The following is an 8,769-nucleotide window of genomic DNA, read 5'->3' as shown; positions in this document are numbered from 1 at the left end:
CCCCACACCTCACTCACACTGTACTTACCTCAGTCACACTTCTAATCCCCCTTATCTCACCACTCCATCACCACCTTCCCCCTATGCCCCATCCACTCTCGCACCACTGCCAGCCCACACCTCACCCGTTCTGTCACTATCTCACTGCACTCCATCTTCTCTGTTGCCACTGCCCCCAGACACTCCCTGCAGCCCACCCACTCTCCCAGTCACACTTTACATATGCCCACTCACATACCTATCTCTCGCACACCTCTCTCATTCACCCTATGCAGTCCTCTCCCTATGGGCCTCAAGGGGAGCCAGGAGCATCTAGGCCGTCTGCTCCCTTCTGGGGTGATTGTTCTCTTCAACTCCTGCTGGTTCTGATTTCCCTCCACCCACCATGGTAGGCAGCCTTCAGCCCAGCTCCCTCCATGTGTTTCTCTAGCTAGCCTCTGCACCCCAGCCCTTGCCTTGCTAACATGAAACAGACAGGGCCCAAGGACAGAGAAATGTGGAGAGGCTGGTGCTAGAATGAGCCTCGGGTGCCCTCTGCTGCTGTTCATGCTGAACTGCGAGCAGTAGATTTAAAAAACCCCGCTCCAACATGTGTCCTAGCTAGGGTCCCTGCTGAGCTGGGGCCAGAGCGGCGTTCCCAGCATCTCCACCCCGGCAGGGCCCTGAAAACACATAGCCAAAAACTTCTATGAAATGTGGCACCTTCAAAGAGGGCCCAGGATGGAAATCCCAGCACCTTCACCGTAGACATTTCCTCTGGACCTTGGGGATGGCGCTCCTCAGCCCTCATTTCTTTGACCCTTCCTTTGGATAGAAGGGATCTCACCAATTTGCCGAGCCCTGACAGCGTTCTCTGTGCCTCCCATCTCTGCTGAGCTGCTGGCCTGCTCCAGGGAAGAAACAGGATAGGAACAGTGGAGCTGGATGCAGGGAGCCAGTGACAGCTTTTAAGATGAAGTAATCAGTAAACCATGGCCAGATGGGGCTGTGGATCAACAGCATAATTGGATTGGCAGGCTATAAATTAAATGCCAACAGTTTGTCATAAAGCCATGGGCGGGCAGGCAGGGCTAATATGGCTCTGCATAACTTTCAAGGTCATGCACCTGTCATAGGCAAATCACCCTTCACTCGTTTGTGTTGAGGTTTGCACCATCTCTGCTATGTGGGCAGATGTACACACACTACAGCGAGATCAGTGTCGCTGCTGGGAGGCATACCGCTGCCCCAGGAGAATGTGACCAAGCCCAAATAATTATTTATGCAGGGGGGCTGTACGTGCAGAGAGGCTAAAATATATATATATATATTGTCTTTGATATGAGGAGCCAGTTCTTTGATACAAATACCAGCTGCACACCAAGCATTCCCTTGACCTATTCTATACCATTCCCTCATCAAAACAACGACTGCATGAGCTTCATAGAAAGCTTTATTTCCGACCCCTTCGTCCCAGTATCCTATTTCTTTTCTCTGCATATCAAACTTCTCTGGTGGCTGGGGCCATACAGTGTCCAGAACCCACTTCCCTGTGTGTGTGTGTGCGTGTGTATCTCTCTCTCTCTCAATTGCATTTACTTTTGCAAGATGGAATCACATCTGCTTCCAAACATCAAAGAGGCTATAGTTTCCAAGCAGTCACCACAGTAGCCTTCAAACAAAACCAACTTGGTTAAATAAAACTGGTTCTGACTGAACCCTGTTCTGGTGACTGACTGTGAGAAACACAGATCCTGGGTGGGATAGAAACTAGATGTAAACACAACAGGAATCAGGAAACGTCAGAACGAAAGGCCTCTTGTCCAGTTCTCACCATTGCTCCTTTGAAGATTCTTTTTCCCCTCTTCAAAACCTTGTTCAATATCAGCTTTGGGCCTAGTGTAGATTTTTAAAACTACATTGGAAGGCAAGTTTTCAGAAGGGGAAACTCCCTTTGTTCTTTGGATTCCAAATTGCTCAGTATTCTTTAGCACTAAAAAAGTCTTGTCTGGCGTGCAGGGGGGAGGAAGAAAGTGTTTGTAGTGTATTTCTATCTGAACCAAAATATATGGCATACTCCTATTACATTGTAAACAATCCCTTTCTGTTTCTCCCATGTACCTGACTAGTGCAGTACCTGCTATGTCCAGTAGGGTGAGTCCTTTCTACAACTCTAAGACAAGAAAAATAGCTGGCTCATATAAAAGTATGCCCAAATCATCCTATCCTGATGTTGCATGTTGGAGGGAATCAGACTGTAACTTCAAGAGGAATTACTTGGGCAGATACCTAAAGTTCCCTGTAAGCTGCATGGCTGGATGGCCGCCCAGCAGGCTATCAAGTGTTGGGCAGTTCAGGTGTCCCTCCCGCCCTCTGCCTTGGAGCTGCTCCCTACCCCCACTGCCGTGTGAGGCCTCCTGCTTGCTGTGCAGAGTGGGGATGAGGGGGCGGGGAGAGGGGTGCTGATATCAGGGTGTCCCCCTCTCCAGAGAGCGGGGGCGGGGGACAAGACAGGGCTTAGGATGGAGGGAGCTTGCTGGCAGCTGCTGCTGTGTCAGAACTTGCTGATCTACTTAAAAGAGCAGCATATTTAAAGTGGCATCAGCGTACTTAAAGGGGCAATGCACGTCTCTGTCTCTGTCACACACACTCTGTCTTTCACACTCACCTCCCAACACATACGTGTGTTGTTACTTCTTGATACTTCTTTCAAAGTGTGTTATTTTAGTTTTTTGACTGGTCTATGCATTTCACAATTTTTATTTCTCTCTTATGCTTAAATTTAATTCCTTGACTAGTGAGTTGTAAAATGCCTAACCTGTCCTGGCTGGAGTAATTATCCCTATGGTAACTTTTTAAAAATATATATTATATCTACGTTTTTGGTTTCTACTGGTGGCGCACATCCGCACGTTACCTCGATGTGGTGCACATAACAAAGTTCATTCTACACATGGAAAAATTTAGAGGGAACACTGGCCAGATACTTTTTTCTGTAATAGAAGCTAAGCAGTGTAGATATCAAGCTTATGTTGAGTACCGCATTCTCCTGATGTTGTTTACTGAACCTATCCATGTCACATCTTCAAGTTTCTGGTATTTAATTTGCAATCAGTAAGAGCTTTTTAGAGTCTCCACTATTGGTATAGAATGTTAAATATCCAGAATGTAATAAACTGGTTTCTTCACCCGTCTAATAGTGCTAGGAGCTAATCTTGTCACTGATGGATTGCTGCTTCTGTTTCACCTCCCTGCCTCACAGATTTCCATAGTATTATTATAATTATTATTGACAGTCGCACCTAGAGGCCTCAGCTAAAATCAAGGCCCCATTGTGCTAGGTGCTGAACAAACACAGAGTGACACAGCCCCTCCCCCAAGGAGTATACAGTCTATAGACAAGACAGACAAAAGGTAGAAGGGTGAACAGAAGCACGGATTAGTGAAGAGACTTGCAGGAGCTCACACAATAAATCTATGGGAGAGCTGAAAATAGAACCAGGTCTCCTTACTCCAGTCCAGTGCTCCAGCCACTGTACCATACTGCTTCTAACTATTTCAATTGTCTCCCTCCATCCCCCATGACCTTGCTCCTGCTGGCTTTTCCTGTCCTTGCCATGCATTGTTCCAGGCGACAATATGCCACTTCTACCACACTTAGTGACTGGCACGCCCGCCTTTTTAATCTGATCACACTGTGATCTTCATGCAGGGTAGAATGACTGATGGCTCAGAGTATGGTAAGGGACATGGAGTCTTCTATTTCTTGTGTAGCAATTTGAATCTAGCTATGTTCCATAATGGCTTGTGGTCTGTATAGCAAACACCTGAATGGTCCTAGAACACACATCTGCAAAACCCATCCACATTTGCCGTCACCCTTGTTGATGTTCTCAGTGAAGAGTGAATCTGCCCTCCCACACATGTCATGGTAGCAGGGCAGTGCAGTGTGAGCAAAGTTTGCAATGCTGCTTACTTCCGTGAATAAACAGGACTTAACCTTTCAGGGCGCTCAGTCTGACATCTTTCACAAATGCTGCAGGCCAGATTGCTGTCTCGGGGTGGGATTTTCAATGGGAGTAAGAGATTTAGGTGCCCAAGTCCCATTGAAATTTCCCAACTCCCTTAGGGTCCATGGAATATCCCAGCCTGTGTGATGGGGGTGCTGTAGGCACCAATGGAGGAACACTGTCTGCTTTAGCCAGAATTTTTCCTGGAGTCCCCTGCAACCATATGCTGCACTGGCCACTCCCCCACCCTTTGGAAGGATGTAATGTGTGTGCTTTTTCCTCCCTCCCATCCCAGAGCTCTGGCCCGCTGTGGTGTGAAGGCAATGGGGCTCACACCCCAGGAGGCAGCTCAATGTTGGGCAGTCCTTGTGCAGGGCAAAGGCTCCTCCTGCTGTATGCTCCAAGCCTTCCCAAGACATCTGCACAGAACCTGCTGCAGCCTGGTGCTCAATCTGCTTCAAACAGCTGAATGATTCTAATGCCACCGGGTATGAACACTTTTTATTAATCAATATTATTTTGCTAATAGCATAACGGGGTCCTGATCCTGACTGAGGGGGGTGGGGGAGGGCAGGCTCTACTTTAGTACAAACAGTAATCGAAAAGCTGGGACTTCAGGCATCAGCTGCTAATGAAATCTTCTCAGTAACAAACCCCCAAAGGGGATGGTGGGAGGGCAGCTGCTTCTCACTGTCAGGAAGCATCCCTGGGAAGATTCTGTTTTCTGCCACTGGAGGGAATTTTATGTCACCAAGATACTTTGATAAGACCACAGGGGCCAGGCTTGAGCTATTGCACGTCTATTTTCAGACATGGGACAAACAGGTCACTTATAAGCCAGAATGGCATGGGAACAGGCTGAATAGAAACAACACTCAGAACACCACAGCTCTACCCCGGACAGCCACTCCAGCCCTTGCAATAATCCATCTTCTTGCTAGCCCCCAGCAGATGAGAAACCCTTTAGAATGGGTCACTGTGGCTAGCCAGTTAAAGGCCCTGATTCAGAACAGCACAACAGATTGATTGACTGACTAGAACATATTTCAGAGTAGCAGCCGTGTTAGTCTGTATTCGCAAAAAGGAAAAGGAGGACTTGTGGCACCTTAGAGATGCATGCGATGAAGTGAGCTGTAGCTCACGAAAGCTTATGCTCAAATACATTTGTTAGTCTCTAAGGTGCCACAAGTACTCCTTTTATTTTTTGCTTGGAACATAATTCTTGTATCTCTGTATCAGAGGGGTAGCCGTGTTAGTCTGGATCTGTAAAAGCGGCAAAAAGTCCTGTGGCACCTCATAGACTAACAGATGTATTGGAGCATAAGCTTTCGTGGGTGAACAGGATCCAAAGTGATAGTCAATTGATTATTCATTTAGGACAGTCCCAGCGTATTTATACATGCCACATAATCTACAGAAACTTCCTTGGTAGTGATCCAGCGTGGTGTTTGCAGCTAGGTTAGGGCTTCACACTGCTGCTTCGGTAGTGCAAGCTTTGTTGCTACAGTGAACAGACTTAGGATAAGTTTTATTTTCACCATAGATCTGGTGATCTGCACACTTATGTCAGTGTCAAAGATTTTATCCCATGGGTTGATTCCTGGAATGCGCAGTAGATGGGAAAAATAACAGTTCCTATTTTGAACTACAGCTGCCCCATGATAGAATTTCCAGCTGGGGAGTTTAATGCTGCATTCTGTTCCCTGTTGCTAGAGCGTCAACTGGCTGATTTTCAGCATCTTTCCATGCCATATGAAATTAATGCTTATTCCCTCTAGTCCGTTTTATACCAAGCAGTGCAAGGCCTGATCAGAAATACAAAGCTCAGGAAAGGACATTAATTTGTATCCAGTTTACTATGTCCAACACAGATAATGGTAAGTTATGACATGTTGGAAGGTCTTGAGATAAAGGGGGTCTCTTCCTCAGCAGAGGCCAGGCAACATAGCTCCAGGAACTTGGACTCTGATTGATACCAGCTGATGAGCTGGCTTTGCATATATAAAAATGGAGTTGCAGATTTAGCATTTTTAGGTATGATTGAGTGAGATTTGTAACCTCATTATTTGAATTTCCCAAGGGACTACCAGCAATTAGACAGCCTACCTGGATGGGTTCCTAAGGGCATCACTTCTGGCTTAGTGGTACTTACCTGGGATATTTACTAGATGTAGGGCTGTAGGCCTCCAAGACTCTTTGAAGGCATTAAATGGAGGCTTGTGTGTCACTGAGGTGAAGTGAGATCTCATTTGCCAAAGGAACAATTTCAGGTTCTTATTGTGGATCGTGATGCCCTGAATCTCCAGAGAACCTCTGATAGTTATTGCAAGCAGTTAAGTGAGCAGAGCAAACAGACATGGTGACAAAGGACAATCTCTCCTTGAAGCACTTTTTAAGTAGAAAGCCTGACTTTAAGGCATGAAAATACTGGAATGTAGATGGACAATTGTAGAAGAGTTAGATGGAAGTTATAAACTGATGTGCAAGATTAAATTTCTCCAGTACCACAAAAGTAAAATCTTAAAGTCCCCAAACTGGGTGACTTTTCTGCATCTTGCGCAAGAAAAAGGTTGCTTACATTTGTCTGTTTATAATACAATAAACATGTTCTGGGGAATATTAAAATGCTGGGTGTCCGTGGAATAAAGCCAGTCAGTCAGCATGAATTAGCGGTGATAGGGCTAGAGAGATCTGGATTGCTAAGACTTGTCTGAGTATTTTATTGTCTAGATAAATGAATGATACTGGCTGATACTGATCCAAAGTCTCCTGGACGGTTATTGCTTTTCAGGAGCGTGGTTACACTGGCTTCCAACAGGAATTAAGCATTTTTTTCTGTTTAAGGGGAGTGATGGAACCTTTTCATTATTCTAAGCAGTGGAAGCTCCTTGAAAGATTTATGGGACACACTGCTAAAGCCATGCAGCCATGGACATTTGCCACTTGGAAGGTCCTTGACTGCATTTCAGACCTACACTGTTGAAATCTCTGCTCCAGGTTGTATTCTTTGTTTTTTCAATAATCGGCAGGATTTTTAGGGGGGGCATTGGAGTTTCCACAGGTGAAATATGTTGTTGTTCTTGTGTCTTTTTGTAGAACCTAACATTTTGCATTGTGGGGTTTTTTTCTGTTTTGTTTTCTTTTGTTTTCTTCCCTTCTGGTTGTGGGTATAACAGTCCAGGCAATAGTAGGAAGGTGCATATTTTTGAAAGCACATGTTTTTATTTCCAAATTCAAAATTTGTCCTCCAACCTCTTTAAACTGTGTATGTACATGATTGATCAGTAAGTAGGATGTGCCCTTGAGTGAGAGAAGGAACTTGGGTTTTCTTTTATTTAGTACGCATAGGCCCCATCCTGCAAAAACTTAAGCATGTGTGACTTTAATTACATGAGCTACTCCAGCTGAGTAAGGTTACACACGCACACTTAGCGAATATAAAGATCAATGGTTGGGAGTATCAGACCCATAAGGAAAAAGGGCATTCAGTCATTGGGTTCTATCTTCATGCAAATGACAAATGGTATTCTGTACAGTTTCCAGTCTGTAAGCTACATGGAAAATGCAGATTGCTGTCAGTCAGGATGATCAAATGATTAACTAGTCCTAAAATTATTACAGAATATGTTCTCTATCAATTAACATGCAATAATTGACAATTCCTTTCATTTAATAAATACTGTTGCCCTTATAATAACACACCAACATTAACTTAACTGAAAAAATTGTCTTAGGATTGTGTCTTTAGTTAAGATTTTGTGCTCTTGAACTATCACAGCTACTTCAGGACTTCTAAGCATAAAAGATTATGTTCCTTTAAAGGAGGGCATGGCCTCTGGGTACAAGGTAGTATATCTGAAACCCTGATTTCTGAGTAGTCTCCCTGCTGGACTCAAGGCAGTTTGTTGCTGCAAAAGATAAGGAAGATCCTGGAGAAATGTTAGCTTTGCCCCATGTGAGTTCGAGCTCTCCTTTCCATGGAAGCTTGTGAAATGGGGATTGCTCATCTTTAGCATTTTGCAGGTGGATACGTACAGGCCCAGGTGAAGGCCGTCTCTTGCAGACATGCTTGGTGCCCGTGGGGTTCTATGTTTAACATCTTCCTTTTGAGCTGGACATCTGGTAGTTTTGGGATACATTCAGGAATAAAAAAGTCCATCAGATCTGAGTTTTCCACTTCTTCAGAGAAATCTGGAATTATTATTATTATTTTAACTATTTATTTCTTTATTTAGGAAGTTTTAACAAGTTTACAAATCCTTGCCTTGTAAATATCAGAAGCAAAACAATCGTTATTACAGTGAATGTTTGTTTAAAGAGACATTACATAGAAATATAGCCATCAGATCTTTTGATTTAACAGGGTTTTACCATATTACCGAATCTACATCATTACAGCATCTATAATGTGTAGTTTCTAGGGATTTTATTAAATGGAGTGAAATCTTTACATGCACATATTTAACAGACCAGGCATATCTATTAGATGTTAAAATACAAAAAATGTGGATAGGTGTGCTGTTTTTTTTTGCAAGTGACTGTAGTTTGTCTGAGTATTGCATAAAAGGTAATCAAATATCTATTCTGCTGGGTACATAACTGGTGTGGTAACTTTTCCATAATCACAACCTCCTATTGTTTTTTTAACCATTCCTCTAGGGTTGGGTTATTATTATTATTATTATTATCAATAATTATTATTTGTATTATGATAGGCTCTAGGAGCCCTAGTCATGGATCTCATCCCTAATGTGCTAGGCGCTGTACAAACACAGAACAA

At 44.0% G+C, this 8,769-nt stretch overlaps 1 protein-coding gene across 5 annotated transcripts in view; it reads left to right on the top strand.

Moving 5' to 3' along the window:
• The window catches only part of PALM2AKAP2 (PALM2 and AKAP2 fusion), a 410,575-nt gene that overhangs the window by 119,727 nt on the left and 282,079 nt on the right, over positions 1-8,769 (top strand). The gene's annotated exons all lie outside the window — the stretch shown is intronic.

Source organism: Dermochelys coriacea, chromosome 5, assembly GCF_009764565.3.
Source record: "Dermochelys coriacea isolate rDerCor1 chromosome 5, rDerCor1.pri.v4, whole genome shotgun sequence".
NCBI classification, from domain to species: domain Eukaryota; kingdom Metazoa; phylum Chordata; order Testudines; family Dermochelyidae; genus Dermochelys; species Dermochelys coriacea.
This window is presented reverse-complemented; position numbering and strand designations above follow the sequence as displayed.